At 48.4% G+C, this 19,576-nt stretch overlaps 1 protein-coding gene across 2 annotated transcripts in view; it reads left to right on the top strand.

Annotated features, from left to right (window-relative positions):
- ARHGEF7 (Rho guanine nucleotide exchange factor 7) overlaps positions 1-19,576 on the top strand; it is a 1,058,374-nt gene that overhangs the window by 536,350 nt on the left and 502,448 nt on the right. The window lies entirely within an intron of this gene.

Below are 19,576 nucleotides of genomic sequence, written 5' to 3'. Positions count from 1 at the left end.
AACGCCAGGCCGACGACGCGACTAGACATGGGCCGTCGGGGCCGAAGAAGAAGTCTACCGGTGATCAGGCTCTCGAAGATGAGGGGTCGCTCGAGCCGGTTCAGCCCTCGGCAGCCTTTACGAAAAAAGTGGGGGACTCCTTACAGCGGATCCGGAAGTCCACTGAGGTTCCTGCTCAGGACACCGTAGCGCCTACGCTCACGCCTAAGCCTACTAAAGAGCAGACGCCCATTCGTTTTACCCTTCCACCCAAGTCGGCGCCGAAGGCCTTCGCGCCGAAACAGGGCGGGCACGCAAAGGAGGTATTGACGCCGAAAGCTGCCTTGGTGGTGTCGAAGCTTCGGCTCCAACCGCTTGCGGTGGAGGAACGTCGTGAGGTGATCATCGACGCCAACACCGGAAAATTGTCGCTCCTCAAACGAAAGATTACGTCGGAGCCGGCCTTGGAACCTTTTAAGATTCCGCTCAAAAACAAGAAGTACTCTGCGGACTCTTCGGCTCTGATGGAACCTGTGTCCCCACAGGCCTTGGAAAACTCGCCGACGCATTCCCCCGCGCCTGATGCGGACGAGGAAGATGCCGAGTACACCTATCCTGCGTACTCTGATCCGGAAGAGGAGCATGTGCCCTGGGCCGCAGGAGGCGACGCAGAAAACCCGCAGTCGGGTCAGGACACTCAACTTTTCGCCGCCAAGACGTCCCCGACAGAGGACTCGGCGGCCTTCAATGCCTTAATAGAGAGAGCTGCAGCGAACCATGACGTCGAACTGCACTCGGACCCCGTGGATGCGGACTTCTTATTCGACACCTTCTCGGTAGCCGAAAAGCAAGTCAAGACACTACCGATGCTTAAAGGGGTGCTGAAACATGCACAGGAGGTTTTCAAGGAGCCCACCCGGGCGCGGGTGGTCAACCCTCGCATCGACAGGAAATATAAAGCGGCGCCCACGGATCCCACGTATATTAAGGGACATTTGCCATTGGACTCCCTGGTGGTTTCCAACGCTCGGAAGAGGGCGAATTCGCAGACTACTGGTGACGCTCCTCCCCCAGACAAAGAGTCCAAGGTCTTTGAGGCATCAGGCAAACGCATTGCTGCACAGGCAGCTAACATCTGGAGGATCTCTAACACCCAAGCCCTGCTTGCACGTTATGATAGGGCCCATTATGACACATTAGAGGCCATTCTGCAACACTTGCCTGACCAATACAAGGAGGCGGGGGAGATGCTCATTCAGGAGGGTAAACTCATTACAAATGCATCCATCAAATGTGCCCTGGATGTGGCAGACACTGCCTCCAGGGCTATCAATACAAGTGTGTTACTTAGACGCCATGCCTGGCTTCGAATCTCGGGGTTCAAACCCGACATCCAAACCACGATATTGAGTCAAACAGTGAATCCTGACCATCTGTTTGGCCCTGAGGTGGATGCCTCCCTAGAAAAGATGAAAAAAGATACCGAAACTGCCAAATCTATGGGGGCTTTACAAAGTCAGCAGTTTCGGGGTGGTTCCTTTCGCCGCTCCAATTCAAGAGGCACCTCAAGGGGACAGGCATCCCAGTCCACACAATACTACAAGGGTAACACCCAGACCTCGTATAACAACAACAAGGGCAGGGGTGGCTACAGAGGCAATAATATCAAAGGCAGGGGACGTGGAAACAATGGCTCCAGGTCCACCACCACCAACAAGCAGTGACGCCTTGTCACTGCCCCCCGATCACACAACACCTGTCCGGGGGAGACTCCAGCAGTTCCTGCCGGCGTGGAGGTCCATCACCACGGACAGGTGGGTGAGGTCTCTTATCCAGTACGGGTACTGTCTAGAACTTACATCCATTCCACCGGACATACCGCCAAGAAGCCGTGCTATGTCCGGCGAGCACTTGACCTTGTTGCAGCAAGAAGTTCTGGTCATGCTGCAAAAAGAGGCGATAGAGCTCGTTCCATTGCAAGAGCGGGGAACAGGGGTTTACTCCCTGTATTTTTTGATCCCCAAAAAGGACGGATCACTCAGACCGATCCTGGACCTCAGGCCCCTGAACTGGTACATCAACTCGGAGCACTTCCATATGCTCACATTGCAGCAGGTGCTTCCCCTGCTTCAACAGGGGGACTTTCTAGCTACGCTGGATCTGAAGGACGCCTATTTTCATATTCCCCTGCATCCTTCCCACCGAAAGTATCTCAGATTTACGATCTTAGACCAGCATTACCAGTTCAGAGTCCTGCCGTTCGGGGTCACCACGGCACCAAGAGTATTCACGAAATGCCTAGCGACTGTGGCGGCGCATCTCCGTCGCCAACACGTCCACGTCTTTCCATACCTGGACGACTGGCTCATTCAAGCAAAGACGGAACAGCAGTGCGTAGACCACGTGTCACGCACCATTCACCTCCTGCACGATCTGGGATTCTCTCTGAACTACCCAAAGTCCCATCTCCAGCCCGCCCACGTGCGACAGTATCTGGGCGCGACAATCGACACTCTGGCAGCCACTGCGCAGCCGAATTCAGTGAGAATCGCCAGTATCCAGGCGCTGATCCAACGATTCAGACCCCAACACTCGCTTCCAGCGAAGGTGTTCATGCAGTTGATAGGCATGATGGCCTCCTGCATCTCCATTGTCCCGCACGCGAGACTACATATGCGTCCGCTTCAGGAGTGCCTAGCACGTCAGTGGACTCAGGCTCATGGGCAACTGACAGACCTAGTGTTGGTGAGCGGTCGGGCGTACAACTCTCTGCATTGGTGGAATCCACAAAACCTTTGCAAGGGCCGACCATTCCAAGAGCCTGTCCCACAGATCATCCTGACGACGGACGCCTCTCTCCAGGGATGGGGAGCGCATGTACTCCACTACACTGTGCAGGGACTATGGACACTTCAGCAAAGGAAGATGCACATCAATGTGTTGGAACTGATGGCAATCTTCATGGCCTTAAAGGCGTTCAAAGTACATCTGTGCAACAAGGTCGTGTTGATCCGGACGGACAACATGACGGCCATGTACTACATCCAGAAGCAGGGAGGTACACACTCTCCACAGCTGTCTCATCTGGCTCAGAGCATGTGGAAGTGGGCCATTCAGAGGAACATCTTCCTCATGGCAGAGCATCTCCCGGGCAAGGACAATCAAATGGCAGATCTGCTCAGCAGGCACAGCCATCAGATGCACGAGTGGGAGATACATCCATCAGTACTCCAACCGTACTTCCAAAAGTGGGGTCATCCAGAGATAGACCTGTTCGCCACAAAGGAGAACGCAAAATGCCAAAGCTTCGCCGCCAGATTCCCACACCCCCAATCACAGGGCAATGCGATGTGGATGAACTGGTCAGGCAGATTTGCGTACGCTTTTCCCCCAGCACCTCTGATACCGCTGGTGGTACGCAAGCTCAGGCAGCACTCGATGACTCTCATCCTAGTTGCTCCAACGTGGGCTCGCCAACCATGGTACACCACGTTTCTAGAACTGTCCGTGGTACCGCATCAAAGGCTTCATCTCACTCCCAGCCTTCTGACGCAGAGCCATGGCGACATTCAGCACCCAGATCCGCAACAGCTCAACCTGGCGATCTGGCTCCTGAAGTCCTAGAGTTTGGCTACCTCAATCTTCCTCCCGATTGCATGGACATCATTCGGGAGGCAAGGAAGCCCACTACTAGAGCTTGTTATGCGGCTAAATGGAAGAGGTTTGTCATCTACTGTGTGGACCGCAGCATTGACCCGCTAGATGCTTCCATTCAAAACATCATATGCTACCTCTTTCACCTGTATCGATGTAATCTAGCGTACTCTTCCATCCGCATTCACCTGTCTGCTATGGCAGCATACCTCCAGAATAGGCAGCACCTGTCACTCTTTAAGGTCCCTGCTATCAAGGCTTTTCTGGAAGGACTCAAAAGGGTCATTCCACCAAGGACTCCACCAGCTCCAGAATGGAACCTCAATGTGGTTCTTACAAGACTGATGGGTCCTCCCTTTGAGCCACTGCACTCCTGTGAGCTCCAGTTCTTAACTTGGAAGGTTGCGTTCTTAGTAGCAATTACATCGCTACGGAGGGTTAGCGAGCTGCAGGCGCTCACCATCCAAGAACCTTTCTTCCAGGTACATGCTAACAGGGTGGTGCTCCGCACTAACCCTAAATTCTTACCCAAAGTGGTCTCACAGTTCCACATAAACCAAACAATTGAATTGCCGGTGTTTTTCCAAAACCCAGAGACGCTGGCGGAGCGTATGCTCCACACTCTTGATGTGAAAAGGGCCTTGATGTACTATGTGGACAGGACAAAAGATTTCCGCAAAACCAAACAACTTTTTGTTGCTTTTGCCACACAACACAAGGGAAATGCAATCTCCAAAGCGGGGATTGCTAGATGGATAGTAAAGTGCATTCAGATCTGTTACGCTAAAGCTAAGCGCACTCTCACTATCCCACCGAGGGCCCACTCCACTAGGAAGTTGGGGGCCTCTATGGCTTTCTTAGGTAACATTCCCTTAGAAGACATCTGTAGAGCAGCCACATGGTCTACCACACATACTTTCACTAAGCACTACTGTGTAGACGTGCATTCCAAACAGCAGGCAGCTGTTGGTCAGGCTGTTCTAAAAACGCTTTTTCAGACTGCTGCAGCTGGCACGGGCGGCCGCCGTTAATGGAGGGACTGCTATGTATTCTATGCACAGATATGAATTCAGCAGCCCACATGCCTCGAACTGCAAATGCTACTTACCAGTATGCATCTGTTCTTGGCATGTAGGGCTGCTGACATTCATATCGCCCACCCTCCTCCCCGGCGCCTGTAGCAGCTGCAGTATTTATTCATATACACACATATGCTCATAGCATGGTCATCACTCACTTTCTTCACTCCATCTCTGCCAATGGCTAAAAACAATCTGGGGATGGAGGCGATGCCCATGCGCACTGTAGTCCAGGGGAGGAGCCACCTACTCGTGATACTTCGAAGACTCTTCCAGGACAACAATGTGCAATCATCCGGACCCAACACTAGGTGGCGGACTATGCACAGATATGAATGTCAGCAGCCCTACATGCCAAGAACAGATGCATACTGGTAAGTAGCATTTGCATTTTCCTCCAACTTTTGACTGGGGGGAGGGTAGAGATGGTGGCAGGCAGCGTGCCTCACTGTTTTTTATTCAAATCTCTTCTCCGGTAGGAGGACTTTCTTCTGGACTGCGTGCAAGAGTTACCCCTTTGTCCGTAAGACTGCTGTTTGTAGGGTTGATACCGTTAGTTAGATTGAGAGGTTTGATATGACCCCTGCTGATTGTAGTTTCCTCTGTTTGAAAAAGATCTGCGTCCTTTAGCTCCTTGAAAGGATGATTTGCGAAACTGCCGGCTACCCAAAGAGCGCACAGTTTCAGTGTCTTTCTTTATGGCCTGTAGAGCTTCGTCAACATGCTGGCCAAAGAGAAACTCGCCATCAAAGGGCATGTTAATTATTTTGGTCTGTACCTCTTGGCGAAACGATGTGGACTTAAGCCATCCTTGTCTTCTTAACACCGCAGCACCTGCTAGCTGTCTGAAGCCTGTAGACGCCACTTCTACTGCTGCATCGATTTATCCCTGCTCAAGCAGGCTCCCCCTCTCGCAAAACCTGCTTCGCCTCAGTTCTTGCAGGTTCTGGTAACATCTCAACATAGGGCAGAGGTCCTCAAACTTTTGGATGCCGAGACCCCCCTGTCAACATTTTCAAGCGTAAGGACCCCCTCCTGACAAAAATTTCTAAACCTCTAGGTTATGAGGAAGGTGAGGACCAAATTATGCGACAGGCTTGACTAAATTGTGTGAGTTGACAATGTAAATAAGGTTCTGTGATGCTGAGTATTTTGGGGTAGCATTGCTTTATTATTTAGAATTTTTTTAAACACAGTAATACTGAGGAAAGATTTCACCCCATCAGTACCAGTTTATAACCAAAATACAGCAATTGACATCAGAAAGGTGTCTAGTCAACCTCTGTGAAGGGCCTCCCAATCCGCAGGAATACGCGCTGCCACATTGGAAGCTCAACTAGCCATGGCCGGGAGCAGCAAGGGTGCATTCAAACCGTGGCGGTCTTGTGCAGAGTTAAGCAGTTTACCCATGCACCTTTCCTCTCACCCCCTTTCTTCCATCCCTCTCTTCTCTCCTCTTCCAACCCCGGATCCCTCTCTCACATTGCAGGCAGATGGTTATTAGCCCCAGGACACCTTTTGGTAACAGTAGCGCACCACAAATGTAAATAATAGGCAGAAGCAGGGGATCCACTAGACCCGAACTTCGGGGGTGGGGGGGGGTTTAACACTCTCAGACAGGGCTTGTCCAAGCACTGGTCGCACACGGTGCAACAGTCTTTCCACCTTCTTCATGAATTATCTCACTACCACTCACCAACAATACACCTCATCTCTCTATAGCACCTAGCATTTTTTTATAGCGCTACTCATAGTTTACTCACACTCAGTTCTGTGATGTGCATGGTACATCTTCTTTGTACCAGGCACTTTAACCTTCTGCACTGTGTGGGTGACAAGAGTGCCCATGTGACTGCACGATGAGCAATGCAACAGTGTTAGAGTAGGGTAAAAGGAGTGACTTCAGGTTGAGTGAGGTGACCATATGAATTTGGGTTCGGCTGTAAGTGCAGAGTGGGACGAATTAGTGCATGGTAAGTGATGGCCTTGTTTGAGTGAGCTACAGATTGAGCAGTAAGGGGGGACAGGTGAGTGAAGTGTCTCATGAGTGCAGGGTGAGAAGCGTGCTGGTGTGACTGCAGGGTGGGGTACAGAGTGAACAATGCAAGCAAAGTTTTAGTGCATTATGATCACTGTGAGAGCAGGGTGAGCGGGTGAATGTTGTGAGTGCATGGTGATCAGTGTGAGTGCATGGTGATCAGTGTGAGTGCATGGTGATCAGTGTGAGTGCATGGCGATCACTGTGAGTACATTATGATCGCTGTGAGTGCAGTGTGAGTGGGTGAATGTTGTGAGTGCATGGTGATCAGTGTGAGTGCATGGTGATCAGTGTGAGTGCATGGTGATCAGTGTGAGTGCATGGTGATCAGTGTGAGTGCATGGTGATCAGTGTGAGTGCATGGTGATCAGTGTGAGTGCATGGTGATCAGTGTGAGTGCATGGTGATCAGTGTGAGTGCATGGTGATCAGTGTGAGTGCATTGTGATCACTGCACGTGAGTGGGTGAATGTTGTGAGTGCATTGTGATCAGTGTGAGTGCATTGTGATCACAGTGAGTACATTATGATCACTGTGAGTACATTATGATCACTGTGAGTACATTGTGATCACTGTGAGTACATTGTGATCACTGTGAGTACATTGTGATCACTGTGAGTGCAGGGTGAGTGGGTGAATGTTGTGAGTGCATGGTGATCAGTGTGAGTGCATGGTGATCAGTGTGAGTGCATGGTGATCAGTGTGCGTGCATGGTGATCAGTGTGAGTGCATGGTGATCAGTGTGAGTGCATGGTGATCAGTGTGAGTGCATGGTGATCAGTGTGAGTGCATGGTGATCAGTGTGAGTGCATGGTGATCAGTGCGAGTGCATGGTGATCAGTGTGAGTGCATGGTGATCAGTGTGAGTGCATGGTGATCAGTGTGAGTGCATGGTGATCAGTGTGAGTGCATGGTGATCAGTGTGAGTGCATGTTGATCAGTGTGAGTGCAGGGTGAGTGGGTGAATAGTGTGAGTGCATGGTGATCAGTGTGAGTGCATGGTGATCAGTGTGAGTGCATGGTGATCAGTGTGAGTGCATGGTGAGTGCATGGTGATTGCTGTGAGTGCATGGTGATTGCTGTGAGTGCATGGTGATTGCTGTGAGTGCATGGTGATTGCTGTGAGTGCATGGTGATTGCTGTGAGTGCATGGTGATTGCTGTGAGTGCATAGTGATCGCTGTGAGTGCATGGTGATCGCTGTGAGTGCATGGTGATCGCTGTGAGTGCATGGTGATCGCTGTGAGTGCATCGCTGTGAGTGCATGGTGATCGCTGTGAGTGCATGGTGATCGCTGTGAGTGCATGGTGATCGCTGTGAGTGCATGGTGATCGCTGTGATTGCTGTGAGTGCATGGTGATCAGTGTGAGTGCATGGTGATCAGTGTGAGTGCATGGTGATCAGTGTGAGTGCATGGTGATCAGTGTGAGTGCATGGTGATCAGTGTGAGTGCATGGTGATCAGTGTGAGTGCATGGTGATCAGTGTGAGTGCATGGTGATCAGTGTGAGTGCAGGGTGAGTGGGTGAATAGTGTGAGTGCATGGTGATCAGTGTGAGTGCATGGTGATCAGTGTGAGTGCATGGTGATCAGTGTGAGTGCATGGTGATCAGTGTGAGTGCATGGTGATCAGTGTGAGTGCATGGTGATCAGTGTGAGTGCATGGTGATCAGTGTGAGTGCATGGTGATCAGTGTGAGTGCATGGTGATCAGTGTGAGTGCAGGGTGAGTGGGTGAATAGTGTGAGTGCATGGTGATCAGTGTGAGTGCATGGTGATCAGTGTGAGTGCATGGTGATCAGTGTGAGTGCATGGTGAGTGCATGGTGATTGCTGTGAGTGCATGGTGATTGCTGTGAGTGCATGGTGATTGCTGTGAGTGCATGGTGATTGCTGTGAGTGCATGGTGATTGCTGTGAGTGCATGGTGATTGCTGTGAGTGCATGGTGATTGCTGTGAGTGCATGGTGATTGCTGTGAGTGCATGGTGATCACTGTGAGTGCATGGTGATCGCTGTGAGTGCATGGTGATCGCTGTGAGTGCATCGCTGTGAGTGCATGGTGATCGCTGTGAGTGCATGGTGATCGCTGTGAGTGCATGGTGATCGCTGTGAGTGCATGGTGATCGCTGTGATTGCTGTGAGTGCATGGTGATCAGTGTGAGTGCATGGTGATCAGTGTGAGTGCATGGTGATCAGTGTGAGTGCATGGTGATCAGTGTGAGTGCATGGTGATCAGTGTGAGTGCATGGTGATCAGTGTGAGTGCATTGTGATCAGTGTGAGTGCATTGTGATCACTGCACGTGAGTGGGTGAATGTTGTGAGTGCATTGTGATCGGTGTGAGTGCATTGTGATCACAGTGAGTACATTATGATCACTGTGAGTACATTGTGATCACTGTGAGTGCAGGGTGAGTGGGTGAATGTTGTGAGTGCATGGTGATCAGTGTGAGTGCATGGTGATCAGTGTGAGTGCATGGTGATCAGTGTGAGTGCATGGTGATCAGTGTGAGTGCATGGTGATCAGTGTGAGTGCATGGTGATCAGTGTGAGTGCATGGTGATCAGTGTGAGTGCATGGTGAGCAGTGTGAGTGCATGGTGATCAGTGTGAGTGCATGGTGATCAGTGTGAGTGCATGGTGATCAGTGTGAGTGCATGGTGATCAGTGTGAGTGCATGGTGATCAGTGTGAGTGCATGGTGATCAGTGTGAGTGCATGGTGATCAGTGTGAGTGCATGGTGATCAGTGTGAGTGCATGTTGATCAGTGTGAGTGCAGGGTGAGTGGGTGAATAGTGTGAGTGCATGGTGATCAGTGTGAGTGCATGGTGATCAGTGTGAGTGCATGGTGAGTGCATGGTGAGTGCATGGTGATTGCTGTGAGTGCATGGTGATTGCTGTGAGTGCATGGTGATTGCTGTGAGTGCATGGTGATTGCTGTGAGTGCATGGTGATCGCTGTGAGTGCATGGTGATCGCTGTGAGTGCATGGTGATCGCTGTGAGTGCATGGTGATCGCTGTGAGTGCATGGTGATCGCTGTGAGTGCATGGTGATTGCTGTGAGTGCATGGTGATTGCTGTGAGTGCATGGTGATTGCTGTGAGTGCATGGTGATCGCTGTGAGTGCATGGTGATCGCTGTGAGTGCATGGTGATCGCTGTGAGTGCATCGCTGTGAGTGCATGGTGATCGCTGTGAGTGCATGGTGATCGCTGTGAGTGCATGGTGATCGCTGTGAGTGCATGGTGATCGCTGTGAGTGCATGGTGATCGCTGTGAGTGCATGGTGATCGCTGTGATTGCTGTGAGTGCATGGTGATCGCTGTGAGTGCATGGTGATCGCTGTGAGTGCATGGTGATCGCTGTGAGTGCATGGTGATCAGTGTGAGTGCATTGCGATCGCTATGAGTGCATGGTGATCAGTGTGAGTGCATTGCGATCGCTGGGAGTGCAGGGTGAACATGAAAGTGAAGGCGAGAATGAGGAGTGAGTTGTCTGAATGCAGGGTGCATTCCCAGAAACTTGAAGCGTAGGGTTTCAGATATAAGTTAAACTATTGCTATAATGGCATTAATAGGGGTTCGAGGGTGGAGGAAATAAATAATGTGCTGATCCTGCAACAAACTTCGAGTCTAATGATTAGGGTTACCAGCTCCTTATTTTGATGGCCCAGAAGTAAGCAGTCACCTACAGCTGTATTTTTTGCACTTATCTGTGAATATTTAGAACAGCAAATATAAATAGAAAGCACTTTTAATTGTGTTCTAAGGATGCCTCAATGATCTATGACTAATAATTAAAGACAGAAAAGTCGCATAACTAATTAATACATACTTTTTTATTTATAACTCAATTTAGTGTCAAGAGCAGGTCTCTGCAGGATCTTTAAACAACACATAGCAGGCATGTTTCTTTTGGCAACCCAACTTTAGATTTCTTTTCATTAAATGCATTCTCACACTACAGCAGTTAATGTAAAAATACAAATGTAAGGAATAGGCAGAGTGGGGGCGCAGGGGGTACTGGAACCATAAAAAAACTAAGCTTTTTAATCAGTTAACAAAGGCATGTAAATATGCTAATGGTCTTTAAAGACCTGTGAAAAATTCGGGCCGGAGATAAGACTCCAGACACTGCCCAGCCGAGGCCCCAGTAGCGAGAGCTGCACTGCAGCAGCCCGGGCTAAGACACAGGATGGGGGAGGAGGGGGGCTGAAGCCCTGGAGGCCAGAGCAGAAGTGACACTGTGAAGGCGTGACCCTCTTTGCATCGCTCCACGGCCCCCTGGGGGTCGCGCCCCACAGTTTGAATACCCCTGACATAGGGGGAGATGTCAGACCACATCTGCCTGTCGTATCTCCCTAATATTGCTAGGGAGTTCGCAGCTCTTACTGTGGTACAGCCATCGAGGAGACCACCTTTCCGATGAAATCTAAGCGCCTGCCATCTCTATCAGGTGGAGCTGAAATAGGTAAAGAGGGGTTCCTGGCACGTCTTTGCGCCGCTTGAGCGACGACAGAATCAGTCTTAGGCTGTACTATTAGGCATGCAGGAGATTTGTCCGGTGCCTTGTAATTTTTGTCTAATCGGGGTAATACAGCCGGAAGGGAATTGGGTGTTCCCATAATTTTTAAACCTTCCTTCCATATGAAATCAATGATGGGAATCGTTCTGCCTTGTCTTCGCAATTGATCTTTAGAATCATAAATAAAGCACTCGCCCTTCTTGGTTTCCATTGAGATCGAGAATCTCTTAGTAGCCCTCTCCATCAGTACATGAAAACCTCCGATGTCTACTGGAGGCGAATCAGCCGCAGCTGGAGCCGTAGATGATGACGTCTGAATCTGATAGTCACCCCACTCCGACAGACCAGATTTATCATCCACTTCTCCCTCTTCTCTATCCTCATCAGTGGGGTTCGCTTCTTGAGAGTGATGAGAAGGTACTGGAGACTGTGGTCTTGGAGACCTCAAAGTGGATATAGAGGCCTGAGCAATGGGAGTGGATGGAAGGGATGCCGCCGACTCTGAAGGAGGAAAACGACAATAGTAATCCTGTAACATATACTGTAAATTATCAAGAAACGCCAGAGGCATCTGTGCTGAGGGCACCGTGACTGGAGCTTGATCTACAGATTCAGAGAATTGTTCTTAGTCTGGATCCTCCGCTTGATATTTAATGAGCAGTTCGATGGACTAGTAGCAGTGCGGAACCTATCATCAATGTCGGATTTCTCCTCATCGTCATCTGAATCCAGCAATTGGTCAGGCAATTTAAGTGGTGATAGAGCTTGTAACGAGGAGCCACGTCTCTGAAGCAAAGAAGGTGACTTAATTGGTTGGCCAAAGGAGGTCTTAGATGGTGTAGAAGACCATACTTGCAATTCAGTACATTTTGATGAAAGTGGCATAGACAGTTTCTTCGTAGACGGTGCCGTCGTCGAAGGCGACGGCGTCGACAAGACAGTCACTTTAAGCAATGGTGTAATCTTCGTCGACGGTATTTTCGACGACGAGGAATCCTTCGACGATGACGTCGTTGACGGGACATTTTTCGGCGACGATTAAGCTGTCGAAGATGAGGTAGCCTTCGTTGACAGTGGAATCTTCGTCATCGAGGTAGCCTTCGTCGACGGTGGGGTCGTCGACGTCGAGCCCATCTTCGTCAACAGAGCACTTGTCGACGAGGTAGTCGTCGGCGGTGGGGTCGTCGACATCAAGCTGGTTTTCGTCGACTAAGCACTCGTCGGCGGAATCTTTCCTTTTCCATTCGGCAACGGAGCGTCGGCGATGGAAGGCATTATCCTCGTCGACGAAATAGGCCTTACCGTGTCCGAGACCAGCGTCAACGGTGAAGAGGCCGACCACAAAATCATCTTGGGCTTAGCAGATGAGAAGGTTACCATCGACTTTGAGGTGGCGTCGACTATGGTAATCGACGACGATGGAACCGACAATGACTCCGTCGACGGAGTAGACTGTTCCTTCTGAGGTAAAACCTTCTCAGGAAGCCGCTTAGATGTCAAAGACTTTCCAGTCTTTTTTGGGAGCGAAACCGATCCAGAAGGTGGAGAAGCCTTTTTTCCAGAAGACAGGCCAGAGTCCTTGGAGGGCTGAGCTTTCCTCAACACCTTAGCCCCAGTTAAGATGAATCTTCCTCCGCCTTCCTCTTCCTTGAAGTTATAGATGACCCTACCTCAGAAAGCGCGTTGTCTTGGTCTTTTATCTTCTGCAGCCACAGAAGAAGGCGTCCTTCCCTGTCCCTGAGGGTCTTTTGAGGGAAGGTCCTGCAGATTTTACAGTCTTTCACCTCATGATCAGGATAAAGGTAGTAAATGCACATTTTGTGGGGATCTTCTTTAAAAAGCCGGAGCTTCCCACAAGAATCACAAGGCCTGAAGAGAGAATTCTTAGTGGATGACATCCTGGATGAAGAAATTCAGTCAGAAAGTGAAGTACTGAGCAGAGCTCAGGGAGACTCCCTTCACACAACGTGCGTTAGAAAATCTGAGAGCGTGAGCCTCTGAGCAGAACATTCTAGTGGGTGCTGACGCCTGATTGGCTGCAGTTTGGTCTATACATAATTACTAGGATAGTCATGAGTGTGGAAGTTTTTACACTGTAGCTTAGGGCTACTTTACTTCTTGGTTGGTTATTACCAAGGGTTTTGGTTTCTTATATGCAAATTATTGCTTTTTTATGTACTGTGGGACTCCCACTCCGACGACGGGGAATGATTCAGGCATGTGAATCTATGAAAGACACCAATACTGAAGAACCACAGATTACAGTTAAGTAACTATTGTTCGTAGGCAGCAAAGAATTGCACTCCCGTTGTCTAACCTGGGAATCACTAGAGCTTGAACAGCAGACTTGAGGTCATCTGGGAGAAGGAAGGGTTTTATTTTTCTTGAGGTGCTCATCTGGAAGTTTGCTCTTTTTTTGACAGAGCTGATGTGCTCCTGCATGTCCAGATTGTTGTCCAGTGTTTCTCCCAGAGATCTTGTTGACTTTATAATGTGTGGGACACAATTTAGTGCTTTTAGTTGTTTCCTTCATTCTGCAATGTCCGGAGAATGTTTGTGTGGGGCAATTGGAAGGAATACTGTTTTTGAGGTGGTTACCACTCAACTAGGGTTGAGTTTAGAGACCTAATATCTTCAGGGTAAGAGATTTTTAAGTACAGTTTTAAGTACAGTTCGGTGTCATCTGTGTACATATGATAGTAGATGTTAGATGAATTCAGCCAATCGGGTAGAGGTTCCATTAATGCATTGAAGAGAGCAGGTGAGAGCGCAGATCCCTGAGGGACCTCTAGAGTTACCTGTGTAGGGTTTGATAGGGACATGGTGATCTTGATTCTTTGAGTTCTGTTCTGTAGAAAACAGGCAAACCAGTTGAGAACAGTCCCTGATAATCCGATCCTATGTTTAAGTAGGTCTAGGAGATTGTCATGTTTGACAGTATCGAAGGCCGATAAAAGTTCATGGGGGATTATTCTGATCCAGCATTTTTGGCGCATCATCAAAAGTGTGTGTGAGCGCTGATTCCGGGTAGTGGCCCTGGCAAAGGCTGGATTAGAATTGGTCTAAAAGACTGAATTGGTCATTGTGGTTGCAATGTTGAACATGTACACATTTCTGCAGGTGTTTTGCTAGTGTCAGAATAGTAAGAGATTGGGCGGAAGTTGTTAATGTCTGAGAGGTCTGTGGTCGTCTTTTATTTAAATAGGAGTAAGCTGCCCAGCTTTAAGGCAGTCCGGTATTGATTCTTGATGTAGTGAGGCATTGACTATTTTAGTCCAGAGCGGAAGTAGGGACATTTTGATCTCATAAAAGAAGTTTGTTGGAAGAGGGTCACTGTAGTGGTTTGAGTGTTTCAGTGTTGTAAGGATTTTGAGGATGACACTCATCAAAAGTTTTCACTATGCTCCAAGTAGGATTGTTTTTGGTGGTGTCTGCTGGGAAACCTGGTGTCTCTTCAATCAGGAGTTTGGGGGTGCTACAATGAGGTGTGCGAGGAAGGACTTTGTAGCTGACCACAGGTCATTTTCGATCTTTCTTGTCTTTTCCATGAAAAAGGAGGCAAAATCCTTGCAGTTAGGCTGTGGTTTAGAACGTGTTTGGAGAAGCATTGTGTTGGTTATTGGATTATAGCTTGACCAGTTTGAACAGTTTTTTTGGCCGATTTCTAGCATCATCTTATTGGCTTCTAAAGACATTTGCTTTCGAGATTCTAATTTGTTTGTTGTAAATGCTCCCCATACTCTCAGGATTTTAATGTTTTCGAGGCACGGTGCAGTTCTCCATGCTTAATCAGCCAGTCTAAGTTTACGTCTTTCTGTATTAAGGCTGGCATTGAGCCAAGGTTTGGAGGCTTTGGTAGATATTCTTTTTAGCTGTAGGGGTGCTATTGTGTCTAATCTTTAACATGGAGTTGTTGCAATGGTTTGTTAGCTTATGGACAGCCGCAATACCCAATGGAGGTGTCAGAATGTTGCTGCTGATGGATGTCCAATTGTTCTCGTTAATATTATGCATGCTCCTTTTCCATTGTTTGGGTTTCTTTGGTTGGCCATTTTTTTGTCTTTACTGATTCTGTGATGAGAAAGGTGATGCAGTGATGATCTGTCCAGTCAAAATGGATGATAGATTCCAGTTGGATGGCGTTACTGTTAACAATGATGAGATCCAAGTTCTCACTCAGGTTATGAGTAGGACCATCACAGAATTGCGTCAGATTGAGGTCAGCTATGAAGGTTTTCAGGCAGTTGACTGCTTGGTCATGTGGACCATTTAAGTACAGGTTTAAATCACAGAAGAAGATGTGGGTCCTGTGTTGTCCTGCGTTGGTTGATATTGTTTCCATTATTTATTATATAAAAGTATTGTTGTCCCCTGGAGGGTGATAGATTGTGTGCAGTTTGTGCCATGGGTTGTTGTTGCTCCAAATGTCAATGCATAGATATTAGCATGAGGATATGTCTATTTTGTTTGACTTATCACTGCAATATTGTTTCTGTGTATGCAGGCAATGCCGCCACAAGGCCTGCTTGGTCTGGCTAATCTAATGATGTGATTAGTTGGCACTAGAAGGTCAAGGAAAGGGGAGGAGGCTTCAGTTAGCCATGGTTAAATTATGATTTAGTAGGACTTGCTCCTGTGTGAGGATGTGGTCCACGACATCCGCTGCATGTTCCACAGCCCATCTGCAATTGAGTAGCATGCATTTCAGATGTTGTTTGGTGTCGTCTGTGGATGGCTGAGTGATGGGCACTTGCAAAAGGTTTGACTTGTTTATAGCTCCGTGGCTGTGCCTTGTATCTCTGTATAGGTTTGTAGGGACTGTTTGGATGTTGGCCACATCGCCTCTGTTAGTATGGTAAGTAGGATCATATAAGAGGAGGAGGGAATGAATGACCTTATCGGAAAGTCAATCAATCAATCAATCACAGGCATTTATATAGCGCACTACTTACCCGGAGGGTCTCAAGGCGCTAGGGGGGGGGGGGGGGGGTGCTGCTACTGCTCGAATAGCCAGGTCTTGAGCTTCTTCCTGAAGGAGAGGTGGTCTTGGGTCAGGAAAGGGGCTCTTTCAACCAGTGGGGGCAGGAATCAGCATTGGGGAAGGATATCGTTTGCCCATTCAGGTGGGGGTATGGCAAGACCATTGAGATGACTTGGTCTGTGGGGTGTGAATTCGGTTAAGTGCGGAAATTAACAACTAAATTGACCTAATCCTCTCGGGTATAATGTTGTTTACTCTGTTGTTAGCCAACTTTGAGGCCATGCTTATGAGGCTTTTTAAATCTACCTTAAATAATTGGAGGTCCAGTGCCATGCTATGCGGCTAAGTCTAGCATCTAAAAATGTGTGAAACTGGTGGGTGATGTTGGAGTACAAACACGCGGAGATGAGAGAGGGGGTTGCTTAAGCCTCTAGTATAAGTGTGCTTCTGGCTTGGGCGCACCAATGGAGCGGAAATTGGGTTGTGTTGATAGCTTGGGGCGTGGGGCAATGAGGTGGAGTAGTAGTGAAGTGGTTTGGTAGGAGCATTTGGGTCTTTTGGAGTAATTATTATTCATAATGGGGCTTTCAGTCCTCGCACAGGCATTTGTGTGGGTCCAGTGTAGTGTCTCTGGCATATTCGCTGTATACCCAGGAGTGTGTTCAGCCGACCAGGGGATAGTCCAGGTGAAATTGTTATTTTCATGGGTGTGTGTCTCATTGTGCGTTCCTAATGAGGGGTGTTAAGGGCTTATTCCAGATTGTTGATTCAAGGGTAGGGTCTCCAGTTCTCCATGTGTAGGCTGAGTGGTGATGTGATGTGTATTGTTGACCCTGGGGGAGACTTGTGGGGCAAAGGTATCAGTAGAGACAAGAGAGCCTCGGGCCGTGGCTTAATTGTTACTATTTATAGCGTTTTTGATGATCGAGAAGGTTTCATCAAACATTTCTAGGTTGTTGACTGAGGATTGTATGAAGATAATCCCATTATTGTATAGGGTGATGGTTGCGTCCGCTCTGTAAGTCAGTGAGTGGGCTACAGAGAGTTTGAGCCCTTGTGGAATTTTCCTAGATCTCACGATCCTGAGCTGACAGAGCAGGGCTTTCCTCCATTGTGCTCTTCTTTTTCTGTAGAATACGAGATCGGTAAAAATAGCTCCTTTTTTTGTGCAGAAATATCGGTCTGAAATTTGCGTATCTGGATGTAATTTGAGAAATCTGTGTTTTAGGATTTTGGAAGCATTTTTAGATAGATTGGGAGGATCATTAATTCTGTAGGTATTGTGACCTACTTGTTTCAAGATAATTTTGGAAGCTCTAATGTTGTTAGTCTCCACTTCTGGGTGATAGACAGGTGCAAATGTCCTTGTGAAAAGCATTAAAATGTTCAAGACAGATATTGTATGAGCAAGTGTTGTGATAACCTTGTATTTTATAGCAAATTATAACAAGCATTTGCAATGCAATAGGTCTTGCATTTACGCGAGTTTGAGCTATTGGCATTGCAAATAACAATGCCTTTTATTTTAGATTTTGTTTTAAAAACCTAACTAAAAGGCATTGTCATTCACAATGCCAATAGCTTAAACTTGCGTAACTGCGACACCTAATGCATTGCAAATGCTTGTTATAGCTCTTTTTGTCTCTACTCGTGCAGCAGAAACCCGCTGCATACTAGACAATTGCCAGGCTATTTATAGCCAGAACAGAGTTTGGCAGCGAGAACAGAGTTTGGCATCCAGTTGAATCATGTATCCCCCCTAGATCAGCCGGAGCAGGGATCACGGCTTCTCTGAACCTGCCCAGCTTTGTTTCCAAAAAGTGCTGAAGAGCAGGGGACACACGGTATGATGGGGATGCCAGATGTGACACAGCACCGGGGTCATGTTATAGTGCTGTGCAATCTGTGTACGGAGCCGGGCTTTACATTTTCCATTGCACCTAATCCAAAAGTGTTCTACAGAGCAAAGACACCTGAACGCAATCCAGCTCACAAATTACTAGCCCATAACTTCCGGGAAAATGGAACTACTGTTCCGGTGCAATGGTAGAGAGAGGGGCCTGATTTCTTTGAGAAAGGGGGGGCTGTATTCAATTGGCTAGCCAGTTAGGTCCAACCAATCGGAAACGTTCCTTGGGTGTTTAGCGCCTAATACAGACTCAGAGGATGTCTATCAATTTAAAGAAGAGCTTTTTGCTTACGTCTCCAGGTACTAAAAAAACGGACCCAAAGTAGAGGGAACTAGAAGTGTATGATCTGCAGTTGGCAAACTTAGTTTGGGAACCTCCCGCCTCATTAGGGAGGGCTGCCATGTAATCAAAACCTATTGTGTTTGAAGGTATTTCCTCCCATGCAGTGTATCTTTAAAGGGGGCGTCTGGTGCATTCTGCAGGACCATACTCCTCACACTTTAATTAACAAGTAATGCTGGGGGAAACCGTGTGCCGCGGCGTATTCCTCAGCACTGCCGCTGGGCCTTCAGCCTGTCTGGGTAAGTGAAAGCACACATGTGTAGGGACAAAAAAATGCGCATGCGTGTGCACAAAGATGGCGTTGTTCTGTCCACATGCGCGTGCATTTTTTTGTCCCTACTCGTGCATGTTTAGCTTTGCGATGGCGAGAGCAGCCATCTTTGTCCATTTGCATGCGCGTGAATTCAACTTTGGCTGAATTTATTCCAAAAGGTCCTCTCCATGGCGAGGCCAGCGCATGCGCTGCTTTCGCCAGGTCGAGACCTAAAATGTGCAAAAGACCACACACCATTGAGACTTGTTGGGGTTGAATAAACAGATTAGGGGTGCAGCAATAAAACCATTGCAAAATGGCTGCTCTTTTAGCAGCTGGTAGTAAGCATAGTACAGAGCCTAGTCCTTCTATGCTTTCTATAGACTTTGTGGCCTCATTTCTGCCTTAGTTTTGAATGTAATGTGAGGGAGGGGGTGTCATCTTGTGCTTCAGTCCTCATGAATTGCAGGGAGAGAGAGCTCAAAATATTGCCCTTAAATCCTCTGCCTGATCTGTTCCCAGGCTGATGGCAAACCTGGAGCCAGGTATGTAGTGTGGGGGCATGAGTCCAGGTTGCTGGGCAGGCTCTGGACGTCAGTCTCTCCTTGGATTTTGCCAGTTTTTCATTATTCCCAACTGCAATTCTTATCTTAGTTAGTGAGCGCCAGGGAGTGAGCCTTGTGGTTTCGTGAATGTCAGGGAGGGAAAACTGCTGCAAAAACGAGCGCAATTGGATGTTCGCCACAGCAACGAATGGGAAGACGGCAGGTACCTTCCTATTATGCAGAGCGCCCCATGCTCTTGAACGCACAGGGAGGGTGTTTT

The sequence above is a fragment of the Lissotriton vulgaris genome, chromosome 8 (genome assembly GCF_964263255.1).
Source record: "Lissotriton vulgaris chromosome 8, aLisVul1.2, whole genome shotgun sequence".
In the NCBI taxonomy this organism is placed as follows: Eukaryota; Metazoa; Chordata; class Amphibia; order Caudata; family Salamandridae; genus Lissotriton; species Lissotriton vulgaris.
This window is presented reverse-complemented; position numbering and strand designations above follow the sequence as displayed.